This window comes from Cricetulus griseus, chromosome 7 (assembly GCF_003668045.3).
Source record: "Cricetulus griseus strain 17A/GY chromosome 7, alternate assembly CriGri-PICRH-1.0, whole genome shotgun sequence".
Taxonomy (NCBI): domain Eukaryota; kingdom Metazoa; phylum Chordata; class Mammalia; order Rodentia; family Cricetidae; genus Cricetulus; species Cricetulus griseus.
In genome coordinates this window covers 12,467,108-12,494,853 of record NC_048600.1, presented here as the reverse complement: position 1 = coordinate 12,494,853, position 27,746 = coordinate 12,467,108, and the positions used below count along the sequence as shown (strand labels likewise).

The following is a 27,746-nucleotide window of genomic DNA, read 5'->3' as shown; positions in this document are numbered from 1 at the left end:
TTCTTGCCTAGCCATGTGCCCTTTGGCATATTTTTTAGTCCTGATTAAAGGGCATCTTTGACCATCTTGCTTACACACACACACACACACACACACACACACACACACACACACAGTGGCAGTGCTATTTTTTTTCTTCCACTGTTACCCAACTGCAGACCCTGTGTAACTCTACCATTGTTCTTTATTCTTACTTATTGCTGTTCCTCTCCACTTTTGCAACACTCCCTGACACTATTTACAGCTATTTACCACAACCACCCCCACTGTTACTACTACTGTTACCACTAGGAAGGAGAAAGAAAGAATAGCAGCTGATTGCCTCGAGTGCTTGCATGTGCCAAGCCCTGGGTTCAGTGATTTACATGCATGATTGCATTTCAGCTTCACGTTGTTCCTGGGAAGTGGGTCCTGTGACTTCTCACTGAATGACAGACGAGAGATTGAAGCATCTTTCAGACTGTAGATCTGAGCACTTAACACTATACCAGTGTCTTCCCTGAACTGCTAACGATGATGTGGCTTTGAAAATAAAGCTGTTTCACTATTAATAGGTCAAATAAAACATGAACAACAAAAATGCTCAAAACAGTGTACTTGAACAAGGGCTCCCATTAGTGTCACACCTTGTCATGATAGCTATCCAGAAAGCTTTGTGCATGAAGATTCTTGAAAAGAAAAACAAATTTAAGTATAAGGATATGTGTAAAAGATGGAGATTTTTGTGAAATTTCTAGTTACTTCCAAGAAATTTTAAGTTTTGTGGCATAGGCTGTGAACCAAGTCAAACTGAACTTCTGTTTCTTTAACACAAATATATTTTGTCTATTGATAACTACTGTTACATGTCTCTGCTTTGGGACACTGGTTTCTGCTCAGTTTGTTTTATTTCTTCACAATCAGAACTAAGAGAGGGAATGTATTTTCCAAGAGTATATCATCATTCCGTGAAGAAATCTGAGTGAGGAGGGGGTGTGTGCTAAAGGCCCTGTGTGCATGCATGTACACATGGGATTTGACAAACCTTCCCAAATGGACAGGGCCCCCAAGGCTGACCACTGAAGGCCAGGGTCGAGTAGCACACACATCCACTGCCTAATGATCTGATCACAGGCTGCATGGCTCTTTCTCTTGGAGAACTCTCTTGGCACCTTTCTCCTGGGAAACTGGAGGCCAGGGCAGGTGCTTCTGGCTGCCTTCACAGGCTCTTGTTCATCCTGGCTCCAGTTGCCCAGATTGTACAGTGTCACCAAATTATGTCCAAGGGGCCTTTAAAAAGTAATTCACAATAGTGATATACTTGGCCAAGCCTAGTTGTCCACATTTAGTGTCACTGTCTATAACTGCAGTTCAGAGATCCTTTAGTGGCTCAAGTCTGTTAAGGTGGGTGTTTGTTTCCATAGCAGGAAGTCAACAGTCAATGTTGCTCCCAGTCTCCCCATCTTTCCTTCCAGTTGGGGTGGAGCCGGGTGTTGATTGCCATGTTTATCTCTGAGGTAATGTTGTTTTCTGGAGTTTCAGTGTTGGGTGGAGAAGGGTCTGATTACCACCAGCAATCTGCTAGGGTTGCTGGCCTGCAGACTGGAGGTGGGGACTCTGCCAATACCAGAGACTTTGGACCTCAGCCTGGTCTTTAGAGTCTCTATAGAAGCTACACCCTGGAGACAAAGAGTTACCTAGAAAGGGGATAGTAATAATTTTTAAGTTCTTGTTTTTTGTTTTACTTTGTTTTGTTTGGTTTTCGAGATGGTTTTTCTGTGAAGCCCTGGCTATCCTAGAACTCACTGTGTAGACCAGGCTGGCCTTGAACTTAGAGATCTGCCCACCTCTGCCTCCCAAGTGCTGGGATTAAAGGCCTGCACCACCACTGCCTGGTGGTGAGTTTTGATTTCCAACTGAGAGAGAAGGCTGGCCAGGTGAGCAGACAATGAGGCAAACAATGAGTGTGTGCTGCTGTCATGTGGCCTGTTCATTTATCCCCTGTCTTCACTGAGCAGCTTGTCAGACACTTCATCAGCTACTTAGTGTTCTTGATTCCCCAGGCTCTCCTGAAGACTCTTTTTCCTAGACATTTGGCCAGCTGTTAGGGCTTCTTGACACCTGGAGGCAGTGGTTTTATAATCCGGGTATGGCCAGGCGGTGGTGGTGCACACCTTTAATCCCAGCACTCAGGAGGCAGAGGTAGGTGGATCTCTGAGTTCTAGACCAGCCTGGTCTACAAGAGCTAATTCCAAAACAGCCTCCAAAGCCACAGAGAAACCCTGTCTTGAAAAACAAAACAAAACAAAATAATCCAGGTATGTAATCCAACCTCAGGAGCTGAAATCATTTTATCTGTAATGGAGATTATAGTGTGTTTCTCCCTATTATTTTTGAAAAAAATTACTTGGTAAAATAATCTCAAACTCTAAGACTGTAAGAGTGTGTGTGTACATATGTATGTGCATTGTACTTAGATATGGAGAGAAGTCTTAAAGCAAAGGCAGCAGATACCTATGTATAATTAGACCCTCACTGTAGTATCTAAAAAATGAATTCCATACTTTCCTCACATTTCCTTTTTCAATGTGGTGACCTCTGGACTCATAGGCACTATGGCTTTCTAAAAGTCCTTCCAGCTCTTCAATATTTAACTTGGTGAACAAGAGCAGCATGCAAGGGCTTCCCGGGAAGGAGTGACCTCCCTAGGTCTTCTCAGTGCTTTCCCATCTTTTATTAATTAGATGTAAAATATCTGTTGTGTGTCAGATTAGAGCCCAGTCCAGTAGCTAACTGCCAAGATATAAAAACATGGTTCTGTCCTTGAGCTGTTCATAGTCTGTGGAGGGAGAATAATACAGTATTATAAATGCCAACAATTGAAAGTGCTGTGTTTGGCTTAGGAACCCAGCACACTAAAAGAATAGGATAGAATGCTGGTAACCTCTTGGTATGCTGGGGTTGTGGGTTTCTCATCAAGGTATGATGATAGTTGGACTGGGTATTAGAGAAGACCTTAGAAATTACCTTTCCAATACTATGTTTACAAAAATATTCATTGTCAAAATACATTTTCTCTAGTGATAACCTTTACTTTGACCTTTTAAAAAACTTTTATTCATTCTTTGAGAGTTTTGTATATGTGTTTTGTTATATTCTCTCCACCCCTTTCTCAACTCTTTGCAACTCCACACCTTTCCCTATGTACCCAACTTTATGTCCTTTTTTATTTTCCTTTTTGAACACTTCAAGACCAATTTGTGGCAAAATATTCTTGTGTTGGTGGTCTTCCCCTGGAGTGTTTGACTGAAACAGACTCTAAACTCTTAGAGCAAACTGTCTCTCTCCCCACAACTAACAGTTGGCAGTAGCTCCTCAATTAGGGGTGGAATTATTTGCTCAATTCTCCTTTCTGTGATGGGATTTGGTCTGACTTGTGTGGCACAGGTTTTGTGTGTGCTGTTGTAACCACTGTGAACTAATATGTACAGTTGCCTGGTTATGTCTAGAAGACAATGTTTCTTTGTCTTCCACCACCTCTGGCTCTTACTCTTTCCACTCCCTCTTCCACAGTGATCCCTGAGCCTTGAGAGGGAGGGAGAGGTATATATGTTCCCTTTGGAGCTGAGCATTCAGAAGTCTCATATTCTCTGCATTGGGGCCATTAGTGGGTCTCTGTGTTAGTTACTATCTACTGCAATAGTAGATTCTCAGATGAGAATTGAGAGGTGCATTGATCTATGTGTATGATGATAAGTCATTCAGAATTGGTTTAATATTCATTTAGCAGAATAATAGTATGTCATCAAGTTTGCAACTACTATTAGGGGTAGAGAGGAGAGGGTGGATCTGGGATGAGTTGGGGGAGTGGGAGTGAATTGGTCAAAATATGTTGTATGAAATTATCAAAGAATTACAAAAGTACTTTAAAATTAGTAATTAGTAAATACAATTTAGGGCCTGCCAAGTGTCAACAGTGCTGGGGGGAGATAGGAAACGCAAGAAAAGAGAAAAATGCCAAAAGTTTTATTTTCTGTTTTGCCTTTGAGAAAGAGTCATAAAATTCAGGAGGAAAGAAAAACAAGAGCAGTTAAGCTCTTCTTATATTTGTGACTTAGAAGCTCCTGGATTAGGTGCTCCACCAGGCAGGAGTACACTGTCAAAGCTCAGCCACACATCTTCTTCCCTTAGAAGTGACTCTCCAAGAGATGGGGAACTAGGGGTGTTTCCTTAATGTGGTTTATTAAAATAATCACATTTGTTGTGAACACCAACAAACATTAAACATTTGAAACCAAGGGGCTGGGGGGATGGTTCCATGGACAAGCATGAGGACCTGAGTTTGGATCCCTAAAGCCACTTTAAAAGATGAGTGCAGTAGCTAGCACATGGCTGCAATTCCAGCACTAGGGAGGCAGAGACAGGCAGAGAGCTAAAACTTGCTGGCTAGCAGATAGTCTAGCCAAAACTGTGAGCTACAGTTGCAGACACCCTGTCTCAAAATAATAGGGTAGGGAGCAACTAAGGAAGACTCCTCATGTCAACCTCTGGCCTCCACACACTTATGCTCCCACACACATGGTCACTCACCCACACGGACACGTGCAACACCTACATACAAAAAGGAAACTTTAAGGGGCTGGAGAGGTGGCTCAGCAGTTAAGAGCACTTGCTGCTCTTCAAGAAGACACTAGTTTGGTTCCCATCATTGCAGCTCACAACTGCCTGTAAGTCTAGGTCTAAGGGATCTGATGCCTCCTTATAGTCTTGGAGACTATCTGCACACACGTAGCACAAGTACTCTCATACACACACACACCACACCACACCACACACACACACACAAATAAATCTTTTTTAAAATTTGATACTGGGCTGTGTAGGTAGTTAACTCTCAGTTGCTTAGGCAAATGGCAGTGGTAAAGACAACCCAAGTGTTTTAAATATGATTTCAAAATGCAGCCTGTTATCATTTGTTCTCCAACTCTTACATATACTAATTTTGGATTCATATTAAGAGTATTCTCTGAGAAAATAAAAACCAAAATCTTTATAGAGAAGACACAAAATTTCATCCTGATTTCATGTTGGTCACCAGAAAATATAGTTGTTAGTAGTTTTTGGAAAATCCAGGAGCTCACCTGTGTTTATATTCAGTTGAGACTATAAAATAATTTTTCAAGTAAGGAAGCTTCCAGGTATTTAGTGAAAGTGATCCCAGAATCTTCCCTGTTTAATCAGATTTGATCACACCCCTTCAACTTTTCTTCCTCTTTTCCTTTATTTTCCTTTCCTTCCCTGTGGAGGAAGGCTATAGCATATTAAAACCAACCACAAGCATTGCTTTTCACTTCAAATATTTTCATGTGCATCTTTAGAAGGTAAAGAGGTAGGTGTGTGTGTGTGTGTGTGTGTGTGTGTGTGTGTGTGTGTGTGTGTGTTTTGTTATTTCTTCCCATAGGTCTTTTAATAAAGAATCATCTTTTTTTTTTTTTCCTGTAAAATTGACCTGATGAAGAGACCAGGCCAGTGTTCCTGTAGAATGTCCCTTGTCCTAGAGGTATTTATGTAGTATTGAACTTATGTCTTTTGGTATTTCTTTGAAAGTGTCATAGCTTGAGGGTTTTTAAAGCTTTTTGTTAACATATAACTGCATATAATAATAGGTTTTATTGTGCCAATTTCATATATATATTTGTGATGCTTTCATACATTGCATTGTCCTTTCTTGTTCCTGCTCCTGCAGATTTCCTTCCTCTTCCTAATTGTCTTCTTTCTTCTCTACTGTCGTGTGTGTGTGTGTGTGTGTGTGTGTGTGTGTGTGTGTGTGTGTATGTGTGTGCGCGCGCGCGCATGCGCGTGCGTGCACGTGAGTCCCAATCCAGTTCATTAGGGTAGCTTATATGAGCATGGGACGGACTTATTCACAAGAGGTTGGGTTCCTTACCAGTGACTACACCACTGAAGATGTTTCTCCCTTGCTCATCATCATGCCTACTAATCCTCAGGGGCAGGGTGTGGACAAATACCTACACCCCACCCCCACCCAGCCCCCTGCAGTGCTGCCTGGCCCAATCCTGTAATCACAGCTCCTGTGAGTTTGAAAGTGTAAGGTAGCCTGAGGTTTTTACAAACCACTTCAGCTCTGTCTTTCAAAAGAATCAAATTGTATACCATTTCAGTCACGTGATTTCTTTTGTCTCTGTCTTCAGCACACATTTGCATGCCTCCTCTCTTCAGGCACTATTCTATATTAGTTATAACTATAAAGCTCCATTTGTCATGTTCTCAGAGGCTCTCAGCTATGCTTTCCACTTGTTCTGTAAAAGTGACTGTTTCTTTTTTAATATAAATCTTTTAATGCATAGTACATTGTCACAGTCCACACTTAAAATTTCTATCTTTAAAAAATGCCAAAATGGCCGGGCGTTGGTGGCGCATGGCTTTAATTCCAGCACTCAGGAGGCAGAGGCAGGTGGATCTCTGAGTTCGAGGCCAGCCCAGTCTACAGAGCGAGTGCCAGGATAGGCTCCAAAGCTACACAGAGACACCCTGTCTCAAAAACCAAAAAAAAAAAAAAAAAAAAAAAAAAAGCCAAAATGGAGTCTTCCAGTTTATTTTATTTTAATTCATTAATTAGTTTTTATTATTTTTGTGAGTGCCTGCATGCATAGTATGTTTGTATCGGTCTGTGTGCTGTGGTGTGTGGGCGGTCAGAAGATAAATTTGTGAAATTAGTTTTCTCCTACTTCTGCACAGGTTCCGGGGATCGAACTTAGCTATCAGGTTCTACCTACTGAGGCACCTCAGTGGGTAAATATAATTAAAAATAATTATATTTTTAATTTTGTATGTCCTTTGGAGATGGCTGACTACATTTACATGATCACATGCATCAGTTCTAAAAGTACAAGTGTTTGCAACATCATTTCTTTTCCTTGTTGCTTTTTGTTTGTTTTGCTTTGTTCTGTAATGATCAAAGCTGGCCTTCTCTCACAGGCATTTCCTCTTTTTCCTTTCTCTCCCATTTTCCTTTTTCAACTTTGTAGTGTTTCTGGTTCCCCTAATTGTATTTTAGGCTGACTTCTCTTTCATTTGTTTTATGTCCCAAGATGCCTGTTTCAGTTAAGAGTTTCTGGTGCTGTGAGAAAACAATCTGACCAAAAACAACTTGGGGAGGAAAAGGTTTACATCAGCTCACACTTCCACAGTACAGTTCATCACTGAGGGTAGGCCAGATAGGGAGATTAGAGGTAGAGCTGATGCCATGGAGGAGTACAGCTTATTGCCTTGCTCCTCATGGCTTGCTCAGCCTGCTTTCATATAGAACCCAGGCCCCACCCACAATGGGCTGGGGCCTCCCACATAAATCACTTAGCAAGAAAATACCCTACAGGCTTTGCCCATACCCCAATCTTAATTCTTCTCAGATTGCTCTATCTTATGTCAAATTGACATAACACTAGCTAATACCAGTACCTTAGACAGTGTTTTATTCTTCTACTTCTAGGCCAAAAATGTCCACAATCAGGGTTGAGAGGCACTTGAACCAAAAGTAGTCATGGTAGTGGTAGCAGCGGTAGTGACGAGAATCACTGAAAAGCTCTGATGGTGCCAGGGTTCCTTAAAAGATTCTGTCTTCTTCTAACTTTCTTCTAATTAAACTTAATTTTTATTTAATTGTTCTTTGGAAAAAATTTATTTCTATCACTTCCTCAATGAAAATTTACAGCATTTCTACCACTGTATGGGTTTTTCAAATGTTTTTCTTGGTTAGCCCCAGGATCTAACCTTGTTTGCAACATTATTTCTAGGAGCAAGTGCTGTTCCCCAAGTCCTCCCCAGCAGACTTTCTTGAGGGACCTAGCCTGTGTTCAGATTCCCAGCCGTAGAGAGCTGCAGTCCTTGCAGGTGTGCCAGAGAACCAAATCAGCCTGCAAGTGCAGCACTGGATCTTCTCCTTGGAAAGGAAGCATCTAATTAGAGTTGCCATGCCAACTTTGTTTTCCTACAGTATTACAGACCTATTGATCTGAAGTTCAGCTTGATGGACTATGTGGGCACTAGTGAGGAGGCCATCATCCAGTAGTTTGGGCCCCACTTCCTCACAGCTCCTTCACTAATTTGTATACCTCAAGATTTATTAAGCACTTGCTCTTTGGAGAGCTTAGATAAGTTCATGAATGGCCAGAGTAAGAAACAGTAAACTCTCTGCTAAATGGAATAAAATCCAAATTTCTTGCCTTCATCTTTCTAACCTGGACTCTGCCGGTGTGTTTGACCCTCTGCCCTCTCACTTCCTTTCATACCCACCACTTGGGCCAGAGTGTGCCTCTAACACTCTGTTGCTACCTCAAGGCATTTCCTGTTCCCTCTGATAGAAAGCCTTTATCCTGTTATCTATGTAGTAGATGCCACTTTATCAGTGGGTATCAACTTAAGGTGCTTCCTCAGAGGTGCTTGTCTTGACTGTCTTAGAGGTAGCTTCTACCTTCTTGTGCATACATAAGCCATACATTTTGACACTGTGGTAATTAGTTTTGTAGTTTTATTACTGTGTATCTTATCTTAGAATATAAATTCTATGAGAGCAAAAACCTGACTTGTTCACTACAAGATCTGTTAACATTTGTTTACTGAATGAATGATTGAATAGAGTGATTGCATTTTATGGTAATCAAGAAAGGCTTCATGGGCAGGCCTTTTGAAATAGGCCTGACTGAGATCTTGGCTACTCAGGAGGCTGAAGTTGGAGAATTAGTTTCAGAGTCTGCCGGACTCTGAATGAGTCCAAGGCCAGCCTCAACATCTTAGTAAGATCTGTCCAAAGTAAAAAGTAAAGGGGACTGGAGATACAGCTTAGTGATCATGTTCTTGTCTAACATGCACAAAGCCCTAGGTATGCAGATCCCCGGTGCTGCAAAGAAGAAAGGAAGGAGGGGAGGAAGATGAAGGCTTCATGACTTGGCACCTATTTAAGTATTTTGGATAGATGTAATTTTGTGTGTGTGTGTGTGTGTGTTTATGTTTGTGTATATATGTGTGTGTGTTTCTATATATGTAAAAATATATAAATATATATCATACTGGCCACAGGCATTTTATATGTGTAGAAAAATTGATGTTAATAGGTGATAATAGTCAATGTCATTAGTTGAGCAAGGGCATTTTTGAACATCCACCTGAACTGTAGGGATGGTACCAGTTGGAAAGTGAGCATGAAGGGGGCTGATGAGGTGGATTCAGAATGTAAAGGAAGCAGTTTATGTTTTTATGTGGTGTTGATTTTTTGAGACAGGGTCTTGTGTAGCTCAAGGTGACCTTGAACCTATGATCCTCCTGCCTCAGCCTTCTGAGTACTACTATTAAGCCCCATCATATCTAGCTAGCTGGAAGCTGTTCTAATTAAAGAAAATAAACAATAGGCCTAACATTTGTTTTTTAATGCAAAAACAAAAAGTCTTAACTTGTTGAAACAATTTGCTGTTTGGATGAACATGCCTGAAGTCATAGTCTTAGCCAGGACAAGGATGGAGAGTAGGTTGGTTAGGTGAGGGTGAGGCTGCTCAGGTGGAGTGAGAGAGAGAGTGGAGGCTGATAGACTGCAGTATTTTATCATCACTTTCCCTTTGGACAGAAAGGTTTTTTAAAGGTTTTGTTTTGTTTTGTTTGTTTTTGTTTTTGTTTTGAGACAGGGTTTCTCTGTGTAGTCTTTACTGTCCTGGAACTCACTCTGTAGACCAGGCTATCCTTGAACTCACAGAGATCGCCTGCCTCTGCCTCCCAAGTGCTGGGATTAAAGGCGTGTGCCACCACCACCTAGCAATTTTTCTCTCTTGTAAAGGAAACAGAAAACCCGGTAAGTATTAAAGCCTGTGCTAATAATAGTAACTGACATTTAAAACTGGTGTGAGGAACTTGCTAAACACCTTTCCTGAGTCTGCCTTTTTTCACAGTAGTACTGGGAGGTGTATTGTTGTTACTCCTCTTTTACAGATGAACAAGACGAGGCTTAGGAAACTCTTAAAACTACTTGTTCCAAGCTCAGTATAGTAAGTGACAGAAATTAGATTTTAAATCCAAGCAGACAGTCCAACTCTAAAACAAGGACTGTTCACTGCCTTGTTCTTCTGGCTCCATCACACTTAAGATTTTGAGAAATATTTTATTTCATACCATGTCAACCATTCTTTAATTTGGGATGTTGACTTTCTTACTAACATCAGTTAATCATTGTTCAATCTTTGGATATTTATTGTTTGCCTACTATGTAGGAAGTCTCATGACATTAATCAAAAAGGCATATCTATTATGTTGCATTGAGAGAAGAGTCAGCTCACTGAATTCATGTGTTATTTACCTGGAAGTCTCTATGTGACACATAATATTGCATCCACTATAAGCCTAAGAATTAGAAGGATAATTTACAGAACTTTAATATTGATATTTAAAGTTAAAAGGCTAGATAGAATGTACCTACAGACTTCAATTGTTTATATTCTGCTGTGTTTGCCTTATTTCATACTATACTACTATTTTTCTGAGTCATCTGAGAGTAATTTGGGGACATGGTCCACGTCCCCCATAGAATGCTTCAGACTATACTTCTAAGGACATGAACATTCTCAAACATACTGTGGTGCAGTTACCAACAGGAAGCGAGTCATCGATACAGGGCCATTATCTAATCCACAATCCATATTCTATTTTTGTCAGTTACTCCCATAATATCCCTTTAGCCATTTCTGCCCTGATTCAGGACCCAGTCCAGGATCTTACTTTGCCGTCATTGTCACATCTCTATATATTTCTCCCTGTCTAGAGCAGTTGCTCAGTCTTTGTATTTCTTGACTTTGATGTTTTCAAAGAACACAGGCCAGTTGTTTTGTTCTTATTCGACTTCGTTGATCCTTCCTCATGATTAGATTGGTGTTAGAAATCTTCAGCAGCAATGCCACAGATATGACATTGATGCTGCCCTTCCAGGTTGTCCCAGTCTTGGCAGTGTTGCCCTCTGCCACTGTGCATGATGTGTCCTCACTCTGATGTTATCAATTAGAAATTTGTGCAAAAATATATTGACACTATCAATATCCTCACCACACTTTCACCCACTAGTTTTAACAGCCATTAATAAGTTTCTAATATCATCTTTTAATTCTCATTTATTAATTGGCTTTTCCACTCCAAAGATGTTTATTTATTTATTTATTTATTTACTTACTTACTTACTTACTTATTTATGGACATATACACTAATTTTCCCCCTAATGGAACATGAGCTGTTTCTATCATTACTTGTTTTGTTAGCTGAAGACAGATAACCTCGGTTTATCATGTTTTCTTCCAAAAATTGAGTTTGGAGTTCTGCATTATTTTTTTATGGTTGATACTTGGGTGGTGGTGGAGCACACCTTTAATCCCAGTCAGTACTCAGGAGGCAGAGGCAGGTAAATCTCCATGAGTTCAAAGCTAGCCTGGTCTATACAGTGAGTTCCAGGACAGTCAGGGCTACACAGAGAAACATTGTCTCAAAAAAAAAAACAAAAAAAAAAAACAAAAAACAGCAACAACAAAAAATGTATGGCTGCTCTGACAAGTTACCAAACATTTATCAGCTTAAAATAGCCCAGATTCATTGTCTTAGAGTCTTAAAGTTCAAGGCCTAGTTGAATATCTAGGAGCTAATCGAAAGGTGTCTAGGGACTGTATGACTTCCTAGAGACTGAGGTAGGAAATCCCCCAGCTCACTGAAGCTGCTGAGAGAATTTATGCTTTCTCTGTTAGATGACTGGTATCAATGTCCTAAACTAGAAGTCAATTGAGTTTCTAGAGCTTTCTACCTTCACTAACACATAGCTGTCTTCCTCCTCCAAGGTCAAGAGTGCTTGGTACAGTTTCATATCAGGTCTTTTGTAGCTCCTCCCTTACATCTTCCCTCCCTATTCTGTTTTCTCCTTTCCTTTTAAAGATTCTCACGATTAAATTGTGCCAACCACATACTCCAGGGTAATATCCTATGTCAAGGTGTTTACCTTTTTAAAATTTAATTTAACTTTTTGAGGCTGGGTCTCACTGTGTGGCCCTAGATGGCCTGGAATTCATTAGACCAGGCTAGCCTCTACCTCACAGAGTACTGCCTGCCTCTGCCTCTTAAGTACTGGGATTAAAGGTGTGTGCCCACCATGCCAGGCTGAGGTCTTTAGCTTGTATCACATCTCACCAGAATCCCTTTTGTGGAGGGATTTCTGTTGCCGTGAGAAAACACCATGACTAAAGGGCTATGCCCTTCCCCATCAATCATTAAGAAAATGCCCTACAGATTTACCTACATCCCTGACTTATGGAGGCATTTTCTCAACTGAGGCTCCCTCCTCTCTGATGACTCTAGCTGTGTCAAGTTGACATAAAACTAGCCAGTACAGTGATATTAGGACAGGGACATCTTTGGGTACTCTTCCTACCTACCACAAATGACTACCCTCTTCAAAGCTTGTGCCAGGCATTTACTTGCAAGTTCTTCAAAGAAAACATCAGGCAGGAAACTGGAGAGATGGTTCAGTAGAGCACTTACCTCTCAGGGTTGAAGACCTGAGTGTTTGGATCCCCAGAACCCAAGTAAATTCCAGGTGGGCTTGCCAGCTGTAATTACCACACTCTGAAGGCAGAGACAGGGGAATCCCTGAGCAAGATGGCTGGCTAACCTCACCATATCTGCAAGCTTGGGTTCAAATGAGAGACCCTGCCTCAATGAATGGGGGGGGTGATGAAGGAAGACTCCTCAGGCATATATACACACATGTGCACACATGTGCAAACACACACAGAGACATAAATATGAAAAATTTACAAAGAGACTTCATTGAGGGACTTTTTTGAGCTCAGTTAAAAGAGACTTGTAGAGAAGGGGTAACAGAGCCTCAGTTACAGTGCTTGAAGAGTTGACAAAACTTGAGATACTAAGCAAATATCTGGGGTCTGCTGATGAAGTGTCCCTGATGTGAAATCAAACTAGTGTTGCAGTCTTTGCAGGACTTGAGAGAAAATTATACCTGCGCCTGCTTTTATGATGTGCTTACATGGCCAGTGAGTCACTTTCTCCATCCTTTGCCAGGAACATTTGTCTACTAAGATTGTCCCTTTCTGTTGTTAGAGGGTTTCTTTTTAGGCTTTCTTCAGTAAGGGACAGTCTTACTCTGTGAATCCAGATGTCAGCATTACCTCACCAGCCTGTCTTTCCTCTGCTTTAAACTAGAAGAGGATGCTCAAATTCAGACAATTAAGAGCCAGTTTACCACACCCTGTTGTGAGGAAGAGCTGAGTGACTCTGAACCCAGCTGCTCTGTGGGAGGTGGGCCTGAGATGTTCATTCAGGAATCAGAATCCATTGGCCTGGTCCAAAGTGATGCTCACTTTTACTGGAGTCCATTCGAATCACTTACTTAATCTGTCCAGCCCTACTGCTGCCAACCTCACAGAGGTCTTATAAGGGTTAAATCAAGATAATAACAGGGATTCATGACAGTGTTCATAGGTGGTAGCTGTTGCTGCTGTTCTTCTAAATGGCAGATTTCAGACCAATAGTTACAAGTCCAAGTCCATTTGGCTTAACTCCAGAACACCCCCCACCCCTTCACACAAAAGGCCGTATATACCAACAGTAATTTCCAGTGCCACCAGTTCAGATTAAAATAAAATGTAATCCTTGGGTTACCACAGTTCCCTTCCTGTGGTGGTCACTCTGTAAGATGAATCCCTGGATGGCTAAGCAAGAATTAGAGTAAAAATTCCCCTCCATATGGAGTTCCTCTCTTAATGCAGAGCTCCTGCCCCCATCATCACTGTGCAAACAGGCAGGCATTACCCTCAGAATTTCTCCACTTTGCACCTCAGTTTCTTTCCAGTCATGTTTGGGGTTCATGCCCATCCACCACTGAAACCTTCTCCCTGCTCCTACTTTTCTGGCTCAGGTGATACCTCTTCCTCAAGACAACAAAGCCTCTCAAATTTAGCCCCTACGAAAGGTCAGAGGGGAAACATATTTTATTAAGAAAGGAGAAGTACTCTGGGCGGTGGTGGCGCACGCCTTTAGTCCCAGCACCCAGGAGGCAGAGGCAGGCGGATCTCTGTGAGTTCGAGACCAGCCTGGTCTACAAGAGCTAGTTCCAGGACAGCTTCCAAAGCCACAGAAAAAATGGTCTGGAACTCTCCCCCCCCCCCCCCGCCGCCAAAAAAAAAGATGGAAAAGAAACAGAAGTACATAGACATGGTATTTTTACAATAATTCTGTTAAATGAGTTTGGTATATTTCTAATTAATGTTTTTGTTCCTCTAATTTAGCCACAAAAATCCATGCTCTGTTACATATGATCTTGCCATTTGCTGTGTTCCCTTACTAACATATCTTTGCCATTTTTCTGAACTGGAATCTGTAGGTCACTCTCATTCGTTCTCCCTGGTGGCTACACAATCCTCCAGTGGAAGATTCACTGTAGTGTATTTAGTTCCTCAGTCCACAGATATGAAGTGGTGTTTACATGCCTCCCCTCCTGGACTTGTTATTTATTCTGTCCCGAATTTAACTTCAGTCCTTTGCCTTCCTGGGAGGCTCAGGTCACTCAGATACACTATGCCAAATAGGTTTATTATAGATTGAATCTGCTCAGGCTGTGAACACACCTACAACTTACTAGTTTGAGGGCATGATAGGAGCGAGCTTGAGGTTCCTCCTTGCTCCAGTGAAATGAGGAAGCATCTAGAATGTGAGTTGCCCTGAGTTGGTAACAACCTGTGCTAACAAGAATACTCTATCTGGCTGGGAAGTGGAGGTGCTGAGATGAGCCTGGTTGGCTGAAATCTCTGTGGTGAACTGTGAATAATCTGATGCTTAGAGCTGTTAGGTAGCCCAGAAGTTGTGGGTGCTCCCTGCCTCTCTCCTCCACGACTGTAAGTGTCTGCACTGAGTTCTGTGGGAGTGTATTTTTGGAGACTACCAGGTCTGATGATAGTAAGAGTGTGTGAAACTGAAGAGGTCCATTCTAGGTGTCCTTCCATGGGAGTCTGGGGGCTATTGCTTCATGTCCATTGACACCACTGATGTAGTATTAATGTGTTTACCTCATACAGAGACAGTTGTAAGAGTCACGGCTCAGCCATACAGTCCCTGTAATAATGCACATTTCCTTCTATGCTATAAAATTGCTCCCTTAGTAGATTTTTAATGTTTTGGTTTTGATATATAGTAATCAAATTTTTCAAACAATCAAGAAAAGCCATTTTGAAAAAAGTCACTGGAGCAACTTCAATAATATTTGGCCAGTGAAACTGACTTTGGCCTCCCCTACCAGAATCCATTCTCTTACTGATTAAATATTTCTTCCTCTGTAAGAAAAGAGGGAGGGAGAAAGGGAGGGAGGGAGGGAGGAGGAGGGAGGGAGGGAGGGAGGGAGGGAGGGGAGGGAGGGAGGAGAATATCATGTTCTTCTTAGTGGCAGGTCCTCAAACCCCAAGCAGTAGATTGCTCTGCAGCTCCGCCTCAAGCATGTCCTGTAGCCTTGCCTGGGAATGATTAGGCCATCATTACTGTCATGGCTGTTAATTACTTATTTCAGAGAATTGAATAAAATAATGTTTAGAATGATGTTTTTAATTAAAGAAATAAATAAGTCCTGCTTTTCAAAAGCAGCCCCCGGTTTTGCACAGATGGCTGTTAATAGAACTAAGCCCCCACTTTTCTATTAGTAAGTGAACTATCTGGTGAGATAAAATACCAAGTGACAGGAACCCTTGAAAGGCATCTTTTGGGATTAAAATACTGACTACATTTAGCATCTTCCATCCATCACCATTCCAGATTCCCACCTGTCACTTTTCACCATCTTTTCTCCTCAACTTCCTCTCTGTAGCCTGCTCCCAAAATGTCTCCTGCTGCTTGCCTTTGGCTTTGAGAAGATGGTTCTCAATGGAGGGGTAGAGACGTGGGTGTGCTGCGATCCAGTATGTGTGTCCTGCTTGGGCAGTATGACAACATCTTGTACTCACCTTACAGGCATTGATAGGTCCCAGTTGCCAGCAAGTCTTGGCACCTCAGCAGCAAAATGTAGCAAAGGTTGTCTAAGCAAGCATCTACCTGCAGTCCTAGCACTCCGCTCTGTCCTTCCCTCCATCAATCAGCTGTTTGACATGATCATGGTCTGTCCTACTGGGCAGCTACCAGGAGTTGTGGGGAGAGAACCTAAGGAGCTTGAAACAGGGGCAGGAAGCTCAATGGGCAAATGGAATTACATGGGTGATTGGCTCTTGAAGGTGGATCTGGACAAGCTGAACATCCCCACACTGGGAAGAACACCAGTTGCATGTTAGCTGAGGCTAGATAGATGTCTTTGCCTTCTGTGTGCTTGACAGCGTTCCTCGTGGTCAGGCAGCCCATTGTACAGTTGGTCCTATGGGTCTGCAGCAGAACCGGCTACAGGATTTTATTATTTTCAAAAGATACATGTCTCCTCCAGCTCCAAGAGAGTCTCTAAAAGGCATTCACAGTGCCTGCTTATGGTGTGCAGGAACAGAAGAAAAGGCGATCCACTGCCTGGTACTACAGACAGCTTAGACACTCTAAAGATGATGTTCAAGAACAGGCTGATTCCAACATTAGCCAAAATGGCATGTAATCCAAACCAAAACAACAGCAAAAATACCGACATCCATTTTACAAACCGCTTAATTGCCCATGTTAGTCACAAAGATAAAATCAAGTGCTCCACCTCTAAGTGCTGTTTTCCATGATGATGAGCGTGAGCCAGCTGTCATTAAACATCAGCCATAGCACCATATCCTAAAGACATTGAATGTGACTTCTAAACATTCTGGTCAGGATCGTGGCATCTTATTTTAGTCCCTGAATGGTTTGCCTGTTGGACACATGTTTTTAATTAACTAGCAAACAGTCAGTTGATGCATGCCTAGTTGTGATAACTACAGATGTTGCAAGGGTCGTGCTCCCAGACCCGCCTGCACTGCTACTAGCAACATAAATGTAGCTGGTTTTTTTTTTTTTTCTTTGTAGAGAGAGCCTAAGATGTAACCTTGGGATACTAGCTAGGCAAGTGTCCTCTTGTCCCCAGCAGTGTCTAAAATGTTTGAAAGCAAATTGCCTCAGTATTCTTCTTTGGTTCATTGCATTTAGGACTTCCACTTCTAGTGCATGGTGTCCCTCTAGGGAAGGATTAGAAGAAGGTGGGAGTCTAGCTCAGTTGTAAACTACCTGCTGAGGACAAGTGTTAGTTAATTAAAAATATGAACCAATCAGTTCAGTCAGTCCCCAGCATCAATACATAAAAAAATAAATAAGAAACATGCCTGAAGAATGGTCAGGATATTGCCCTAGGCCTCTGTGGATAGCCCAGAGCTCACACAAACTTTGAAGGTTTGGCCAGAATGCTATAAGGAAACAAATACTCTCATGCTCAGTTCAGGCACAGCCTCAAGTTAACAGGAAGACCAACGTTTTGTTGCTTCATTTTCCTATTAAGTTCTGGCTTGCTGACTGAAGCAGAATTCCAATGTTTTGACACACCACCACATTGTTAACATGATAGGGAGGATTTGATTATGGGAAAACAAGCCCCCAAAATGGTCATCACACACACACACACACACACACACACACACACACACACACACCCTGAGGCCTCCCTTGCTCCTCAAGGCAGTGTGTGGTTGCATTCCTCCATTTGATGTGGTTCTTTCTTCAGTGCCAAACCGGGCAATGTGGGAAAATGATGATACTGCAGAAAAAGAGGGTGTCAGTGACCTGCTTGGTAACAAGAGAAATAAAACAGATCTTAGGAATCAAAGCCAAACATACCTGCTTCTCCATACAGGAGGGCAAAAGAAACACGGAGTTCTTCTGTGATGGGAAAAGGCAAGGCTCTGCCAGCAAGCTGGTGCCTTGTAGACCAAGCAAGGGCAAGCCAGGAGAGCCAGGAAAGCTGCAAGTTGGTGTAGGTGAGAAGGCAGCTGCTTGAGAAAGGGCGTAGGTTCCTCAGCTTGAGGGGGTGGGGTGCCCAGGGAAGAAGGATGAAAAGCCAAGGCTGCCTTCCAGCCTAGGCATGGAACACACTTTCAACATTTTGTCATTTCAACGCTGTGCAGTGTTGGAAGTGAGGCTTAAAGAAGCAAAAGATGTCCGTGCAGGAGCAGCTTCTCTTTATTTACAACTTCAAGGCTGGACGGCTTTCCTATTGTGTGGTTTGTGACTACTGAAAGTGACATTTTCTGAGTTTTAAAATTATCTCTTTTTGCACTGTGAAAAGAGCATATATGATTCATCTTAATATTTCTGAGGATCAGTCACCAGCTAACAGCTAGTATTTTGGGTGGGAGGCAGGCTTTTGTAGGCAGCTTTTTCACCTAACATAGAAGTAAAAAACACCAGAATATGCCTGCAGCTTCGTTTGGAATCATATAAATAGATCTCTCTTGCACAGTTGCAATCTAGTGCCATCGTAAGAACTCCCACGGTTCATGAACTGCTTCATGTGCACCTTGCCCCTGCCTAAAGAAGCTAAGCCAGTGGAGTTCCAAGGAGGCCTGACAGAGAGGCCTGGGATTTGTTTCTGTGAATATCCCTATCATGGGCCTTTGGCCTATGTTTCTTCTGGGATGTTCCCATTTTTCAGCCTCGGTAGAAACATCAGCTCATCCTAAATCAAGAGTCAACAATCTATGGCCCACTGGGCAAATCCAGCCAGCAGTTGGTTGTTTGTGGCCCACCAGCTAAGAGTGATTGTGACATTTTTTCCATGGTTAGAAAAAAAGTTAAAGAATGATGTTTTATAACTTGTAAAAAACTGTATGGAATTCAAGTTTCTGTAGCCATAAATAACATTGTATTGGAGCACAGCCATGCATATTCATTTACATGTCTCCTAAAGGAACAAAACAATATTTATTAACTGACTCTTGACAAAAAATGTTTACTGACCCCAACACTCTTAAAATCTTCCTTCCCATAATAACCATTTCAGAAAAAGAATAGATGTCTATTAACTTTGAATGTTCATTTGGGAAATTCAACATTAGCTTTCACTGTAGTCATTTGACTTTCATACAGGTTGGAGTGTCCCTTATCTGAAATGCTTGGGACCAGAAGTGTTTCAGAATTTTTTTTGTCAGATTTTAGAATATTTCCATATTCAAAAAGATCTGTCTTCAAAATGGGACCGAAGTCTAACAGGAACTTTATTTATATTTCACATGTGCCTTGTATACATAGTCTGAAATTAATCTCATATCATAGTTTTGGTGTACCTGTGGGTTTGTGGGGGTTGTGTGTACTTACATGTATGTATAATCTATGCATAATAGGAGGCCAGAAGAGAATGTTTTCCTTAATCTCTTGAACAGGGACTCTCACCCTACCTGGGTCTAGACTGGTGGCCAACAAGCCCCAGTGATCCTGTCTCTGCCCCCCACAGCACTTGGGTTACAGTTAGAGATTTGAACTAGGATTTTCATACTTGCCCACCAAAGCACTCTTAATCCACCGAGGTATCTCCTCAGTCCTGTGCCTGTGTTTGAACTGTAACCTGTCGTTTAAGATTGGGTATGGAATTTTCCACTGTGGCATCAATTGGCACTTACAAAGCTTCCAGTTTTGCAGCATTTGGGATTTCAGTTTTTCAGATTAAAAGTGTTCAACTTGTACTACAAATATTTATTGGAAACCCACTACATTATTCTTGTTTCTCGGATTATACACATAAACAAAATCAGTAAAGTTCCCATTCTGGAAGAGTTTGCATTCTAGTAAATGATGGTCAGGAAAGTCAGTGACAAATTAGTATAGCTAACAGGGTGTCTTTGGGGAACTCAGGCCTTAGGAAGAAGCACAACAGAAAAGAATACAACCAGAGGTAGAAGAAGTGACTCTGTTCGGGAAGATTTGGTGAGAAGGTGGTATTGGGTTAAGACCTGATGCAGATGAGGAAGAAAACCCCAAAAGTGGCTGGGAAGAGAATAGTGGGAGCAGTCCTAGATGGGCAGTGAGTCAGATGGGCAATGGTGGAAAGTTGGTCCCAGCTTTGAATATGGCCTATGAGAGAAGAGGCAAAGGGGTGGGGGCGGTGGCTGAGGCTTTTCATTGGGGAACTAAAAGGTAAGAGTTGTCATTACTGAAGTGGGATGCATGCAGCAACAGTTAATTGCTTAGGCAGGGGTTTGTGAACAGGTTGTTTCAAGTGAATTATCTGGATCCTGATTATAGTACCAGTCTGATCTAGAGCTATAGATTTGGAAGTTGTCAGAATAAAAGAGAAAGTTAAGTAATAAGGTTGCCTGTGATTCATTCTAGAAGCCCTTAGTTCTTTATCTCCTGGATCTTGCTCACTCTGCAACTAAACATAGCTTTTCTTAACCTCATTTTGTTTCTAACTTAGCATATGTAGGCATCTGGATCCACCATCATCCTTCTTGCTCCCTCTCCAGTCACAGTCCTCTACTTAGTAGATAGTCTGGCCAGCCTGAGGAGTTATGCCTCTTTCCGTGGGCCAGAAAGCTATTACATATGGTCCAATGAGTTCCTTGCTTTTGATCCACAATTTTGCCTTGTTGGTTGGGTTTTTTGTTTGTTAGTTTTTAATGTATATGTGTATGGGACCTAGGAGTTAGTATATGTAACTATGTACATTCAGATGCCCATAGGGGCTAGAAGAGGAGGGTGCCAGAGTCCCTAGAACTGGAGTTACATGTGGTTGTCAGCTATCTAGTGTTGGTTCTGGAAACCAAACCTGGGTCCTCTGCAAGAGTAACCAGTGTTTTTAACTGCCAAGACATCTCTGTACCCTCCTCTGCCTTGTTTTTTGGTGGTGGTGGTATTTGTTTTATTTTGGCTTTTGCTTGGGTTTGAGGGACAGAGTCTCAGTATAGGGTTTGGACAGGCCTGAGACCTACTGTGTAATCCAGTCAGACCTGAAGCTCATGGCAGATTCTTTCACACACTCCTGATGCTTCTGGGTTGGGAGGCAGATTTGCTCTCCCCTCCTCTGCCTGGTCTAGCATATGAACATGGTCAGAGTGAAGAATTCCAGCTGCAGGAGGTGTGTAGTGCTCTGCCTGAATGGGCCACTAAAGGGCCAATTCCCAGACCCCATCTCAGACCTGCTGGACCTAATACATTCATTGCCATCTCAAGGGTGGGGCTTGGGTTTGTGAATCTTTAACAAGCTCCCCAGATTATTCTTAAACAAACACGGAAACTACTAGTGCAGAGAAACTTTGCAAACCCAGTTTCATTTCCAGTTTGGGTAGGTTCTGCCCACTCCCAACCACACTTTTCTCCTCTTTGGTGCTGTCTGAGCAGTTGCCTGCTTTGTAAGGCTGATGTTAGAAATCAAGCAAGGATCACTGTGGAAACAAGTTGTAAAGTGAAGAGTACCAGTTCCTGGGCTAATCTCATTTTCCAATGTCTTTTCAATTGGGTGTTTGAGCCAGCTACCTCCACATTAGTTCTTTGAGCACAGGGGTGGTGTGTGTGTGTGTGTGTGTGTGTGTGTGTGTGTGTGTGTGTGTGTGTGTGTGTGTGTGTGTGTGTGTGTGTGTGTGTGCCGTTCCTGTGTAAGAGCCTTTAGCAAACACCACTGAACAAGAAGCAGTGGATACCCTGTCCTCTGGGGGCAAAAGGTTTGCCTCTTGTTCTGTACGTCTGCCTTTGGATGCCCTTAAAACCTATGATTTTTGTGAGGCGAGGAGTTGTTGGGAAAAGATAAATAAGGTTTGAGTAACTATTGAGTGCATCCAATAAAAATGTTTTGAAACAATTCACAGGAAAAGTAACCTGGCTTCACAACTACAAGAGCATTAAACCATTCTGGGGCAGTGCAGATTTGTAAATGTATAACAAGTTGAAGTAAATTCATTCATACCTGACCACTAGTATTTGAAAGTTGTTTTACTTTAAAAGATTGTGGTGGAATTAACTACAATTCATAGGCTAGGGATAGGGCTGCAGCAAGAGGGAAAAACTCTTCCCAGTCTTCCCCTGATGTGTCTCTAGTGGCAAGGGATCTTCTAAGTAGTTTCCACCAAGTCTTAGGGCAACATCTCCCAAGCCCATTGTTTAGGGGCTTCCTTAAGATGCTTTTCCATGTGCTAACAGAACCCTGATGTGGACATCTGCTAAGATCACTGCCCCTCAAAGGCTTCTGTGAGACATTTAACAAACTTAAAGCATATTACTGAACAAAGGCTCAGTTAGAGCACATGCTGTTAGACAAACTCTGTTTGCAATTAAAATAGTCCCATCTTCTGTCTCCTTTCAATGTAAAATTTTCTTGCATGCATTCCACTGGAAAGGGTCAGGGCCTCTGATCTGCACAGTTCTCTTAGGTTCCCAAGAGTTTTTTTTTTTTTTTTTTTTTTTTTTTTTTTTTCCTAGAATGAGAAAGGCTCTCTTTTTTGCTTCCAATTTGGTACTTGGTTAAGTTTCCTGGAAAAAGCCGTGAGGGGTTTGTCATCACCTGACACACTGAAGCCACACGTAGAAGCAGAGATCAGGTTGTGTGATGGGGGATTTTGAAGGGCCACAGTGGAAACCAAAAACCTGGGAGTGGGGCAGATTTACACCAGAGACCTGGAGTTAGATGTGTCTACCATCACCACGTGTGTGCCTTAGAGGCACACCTTCCAGCTTATTACCTTCCAGCCTTCTCATGTGTAGGATGGAATAACCCTTCTTGTATTAGTTCCTTTTCTGGTCCCTGGAACAAAAGCAATTTAAGGAAGGAAGGGTTTGCTTTGGCTTACAATTTGGAGGCATACAATCCATGTGACAAGAGGGGTAAGCAGGAACGGGAAGTGCTGCTTACATTGTGTCCACAGTCAGAAATCAGAGCACGAATGCTTGTTCTTAGATCTATCTAGTCCAGGACCCCAACCCACAGAATGCTACTGTAATATTAGAATGGGTCCTCCCACCTCAGTTATTCCAGATAGCCCTCAGAGATATACCCAGAGATTTGTTTCCATAGTAATTGTAAAGCCTATCAGATTAACAATCAAGATTAGCCATTACCCCACTCCTGATGTAGAGCATGAGTTTGTCTGTCTTTTGTCCCATGTGGAGTTCATTTGTAGACTAAATCCTGTTTATTGCCATTGGAGTTCTTTTCATGCATATTTTTCCTAAGCAAAGAACAGCCAATTGACAGTACCACAAAGTATGTCATCTTTTTAATTGTCCTTTTAATAATTCCATAAACATCTGAGAGATCAAACTCAACAGTTTCAGCTTCTTTAGACTTTGCTCCAAAGAGGAACATTTTCTGGGTGCCTACTCATCATTGTCATTATCTCAGAACATTTCCATTTTTATCTGCTTCTCTAAAATAGAGGAACAAGAAATAGAATACAGTATTCCAAGCAGGCAGTGGAGTGTGTTTAGCTTTGCTACAGGTGTGTGTAGGCTGTCCTGCCCCAATGTCATTTGGAGCCTGCTACCCCAGTGTGGCTCCCCAGAGTTCTCCCACTTGTGATTTTGAGTACCCATTCTGATCTGTCTTTTATTTTCTTCTTCTCTCATGCACATTGGGATCTTTCCATATTGTATTATACCCTGATTTTGCTTAACTGAGGCTTGAGAGACTCTTGATATGGCTCAAAGTTAAACCATAAAGGGCTAATAACAGGTCTAGAAAGTGTACATACATGTATATGATATATGTGTGTATTATATATGTGGATTTTTAAGTTCCACTAGGTTGGCTGTGACACATGTGTCTCAAACTAAGAAGGAGTAAGATGACAAGGTGGTAAATTTGATGGATAAAGCCATTACAGACAGCTTTGGTTACTTAGTATATAGGGAAGGAACAGACTTTTCTTGAGGGGGTGTTCTTTGAGACCAAGCCCTGCACTGTAGCCCAGGTTTGCTTATAACTCACTACATAACCTTGGCTAACCTCAAATTCGTACAGATCCTCCTACCTTTTTTTGTTTTTGTTTTTGTTTTCTGAAACAGGGTTTCTCTTTATAGCACTGGCTGTCCTGGAACACTCTTTGTATGTCAGTCTGGCCTCAAATTCACAGAGATCCACCTGCCTCTGCTTCTTGAGTGCTGGGATTAAATAAGGAGTAATCTTTAAAGCATTCAGTATTGAGGCCAGAGAGATGTCTCAGCACTTGCTGCTCTTCAAGAGGACCCTGGTTTAATTCCCGGCAGCCACATGACAGCTCACAACCATCTGTAACTCTACTTCCAGGGAATCCTAAGCCTTCTTCAGGCACTGGGCATGCACTTGGTACACAGACAAACATGAAGGCAAAACACCCATACAAAAGACAGACAAGTCTTTCTGTGAAAGAGTCCCTAATGAAACAGGACACAGGCTTTGGAACCAGAAAGACAGACTCAAGCATTGTAGTTGTCCGTGATGTAGCTGTTCTTGAATAACATACTGAAACCTTGAATCTCACTTTTCTCATCTGTGAATGAATCTAGTTAAATCTGGTTGGCAGGGTTGTAATGGTGTTTAGATATTATGGAATGCCTGCCCAAAGTAGGTACTCATTAAACATCAGTGACTTATAACGGCTGTCCTGGCAGGCCTCCAGGAAATACATTCTGATACCATGGAGCGCCCTTGCATTCCTCTGCCTCACAAGGCCTTGCTGTGATGTCCTGGTCATACATTTATTTGGGAAAATGATGCCTTTAAACTGTTAAGCAGACAGTTGATATTTGTTGGCAGTGCCGCTTGGAGCTAGAGGCAGCCTGTCTCCTGGTTATGGTCCTGAAAATTCCCGTTTCCTGCATTAACTGCCCACACTCTCACAACTGTACTGTGGAGGAGACAGCCTGACAGCTCCCTGTCCCTCAGACCCAAGTCCAGTGCATTCCCAGTGCACAGGGACTGTCCCAGGTGTCCCTGACGGTCTTGTCCTTACTCCTGGACATGGAAACTCAGCTCAGAACCATTCTAGTGTTTTCTTTTGGAGTGCCTGGTGCTGTTTGAATATTAGTATAACCCCTGTTTTTAATGTAACCCTCTTAATGCACAAGAGGTGATCTGTTTAAGAGCAGTGTTATCTCTGTCGTGCTGATGAGATACTTGACTTGAGAGAACTCTATAGGGGAAAGAATCCCTCGACACTCTGGTTGCCTCCCATCTAAATGATGTTTTCTTCATTTTACTTGGGAGTTGCTGTTTCATCAGGGGTCAGTGTCAGACCCCATTGTCCTCACTCAGGCTTTCAGACAGACTGGCTCCGTGCATTTTGTCATGTCAAAATAATTCCCTTATGTTGTCACACTGCAGCCGAGTCAAGTCTTGAATAGCAGAGACATTCTGACTATAGTTCACAAAAGGCTCTATCAGTTTCATTTGCATGGAAAGGAATATTTTAATCTTTATCAGAAAAAGTTGCTATGATTATCTTTTAGAGTTAAGGAGATGCTGGAATTACCTTTTTGGTTACCTTTTGTTCTGTTCCACTAAGTATTGGATGAAGAGATTTTCAAACTCTGACTTTCAAATTTTTACATACCAATTTAGTTTTAGTCTCTAAGAATTAGCACCTAACTTCAGGTTTCATTTTAATCCATGACTCAGAAGGTGCTTCTTCATCAAAGCATCCCCTTCACCCCTCTCCCAGATTCAGCCCAAGGCCCTGCCACGCCCACAGCACTCCCTCACCTTCTCACCTGTCTCAGTGCGCCACTGCAGAGCGCTGAGGCAGCAGCTTGCCCAGCTCAGCCCCACAGTAGCCACTGCAAGGTTGGTGCTGCCTCTCCACACCAGCTCCTTATCCCCGGCAGTTTCTGAGCAAGCCCTGGAATCTCTTCTGCACAGGGTCAGTTTTCCATGTACTCAGTCCATTGTTGTTGTTATTGTTAGTTCATCAATATCAAATGATTGGAGCTCACAAGCCATTACTTCTACCTTCTACCCTTGAAAATATAATAGTGTTTTTATTTCATGGTATCAGCCTTTGTTTATTCACATGATCAGAACAGCATTCAGGCTCTAACCAGCATGTTAAATATTTACCCATGGGGTGGGGATTGGCATATGAATCAACAGTACTTATCAGTGTGTGACACTGGGTCTTAGGTTATGTTTCCTTACACACTAAGAGACCCCTGAGTTAAACTAGTGGTGAAGCTAGCATCTTTGTTGTTGTCGTTGTCATGGTTTTATTTTTCGAGACAGGCTTTCTCTGTGTAACAGACATGGCTGTCTTGGAGCTCATTCTGTAGACTGGGCTGGCCTCAACTCACAGAGATCGCTGCCTCTGCTTCCTGAGTCCTGGGATTAAAGGTGTACACCACCACTGCCCATCACAAGCATCCTTTTAAAATGAGCCCAGTTAAAGCTCTGTTTCATAACATCTGACAAACTTCAGGTAGCTAAGTGGTTCAAAGGTAGATACCAAGAGTGGTCAGTTGGTCAAAATCAAGCAAATCTGGTTGTTGAGATGTGGTGAGTGCTAAGGTGTGAACATGGAGACAAATGCTGGCTCACCTGCTGCTCTTCTGATGAGTGAGTGCAAGGGAGATGAGCCATGCCTCTCAGTATCTGCTTTAGTGATCATCGGAGTGTCTCAGGAGCTTTCCCCATCAACATCTTGACCCGAGGACTTTAGGCAGCCACACAGCTGTTCTTCCCAACCCTGCAGCCTTTCATTACTAAATTCATCCTTTTCTTAGGAAGCAAAGTATGTCAGCAAAAATATCAGGGGCGCTAGTGACAAACAGATAGACCTGCCTTCTAATCTTGGCTTGACCATTGACTAGTTGTGAAAGCTTCAGGTAATTGCCTGTGTCCCCCCCCCCCCCCCAAGCCTTGCTTTCTTCGATGAGTTGTAGGGATGTGATAGAATAGCAACAAGCATTGGTTCTTGATAATCAGAGAAACAGGCCTGACAGCAAGACTCTACATTTCTTCATACCTCTGTTCATTTTCACCACCACAAGCAGTGTTTGTTTATGGCTGCTTTTCAGAATGACACAATTCAAGCAGAGAGAGAGAACAAGGATGTGAGAGAGATAGATGGAGGAAGGGGAGGGAGAGGCAGGGGAGGGGAGAAAGATTGAGAGGATTGCCTCACACTATTTTTCTTTCAAACAATTTAACAAATGGTTAAAGATCTATCCTATAATGTTTTACACAAGCCAAAAGCACACTGCAGTCAATCAATTCCAGGACACTGTCCAAATTAGTTTACTTAGTTTGGAGTTTTTGTAATACCAATGATTATTTCTCTGAGTAAGCTGTGGGTACCCTGGATCTTGATATTTACTTTAGTTTTCTACATTGTATGTATATTTAACCAGTAACCACAAGGCATAAATATTGAACTCTTGTTTTTTATCCTGTAGAATTGTCTTCTCGATTGGTTTTCTAACCTAATGGAGTCATTAGAAACTGATGGACAATGTACCTTGTAGGTTAGAAGCAAGGACAGAAATCTTGCCCCCAGTTCACAGGGTGTTGCGGGGCTTTTCCTGACCATCTTTGGAGTTTCTATTAAACCTAACCCGGTATCCATGCTAAGAGTAGCGAGAGAAGGCCTGGTCATCCCAGTCCTGGGCAGTTGCAAAGCATAGATGATGTCAGTAGTGTACCGAGCACAGGCTGCTGTGCTCACCGTCAGTTCTCAGTTCTCATCACAGTCAACAACTTGAGGGCCGAGTATTTCCACTCCATCTCCGACCTCCTTGCATCACCCACCTTTTGTTTGTTGGGATTTTTCATTCCCAAAAGCAAACATAA

At 42.3% G+C, this 27,746-nt stretch overlaps 1 protein-coding gene across 4 annotated transcripts in view; it reads left to right on the top strand.

Annotated features, from left to right (window-relative positions):
- The window catches only part of Babam2 (BRISC and BRCA1 A complex member 2), a 380,020-nt gene that overhangs the window by 272,283 nt on the left and 79,991 nt on the right, over nt 1–27,746 (top strand). The window lies entirely within an intron of this gene.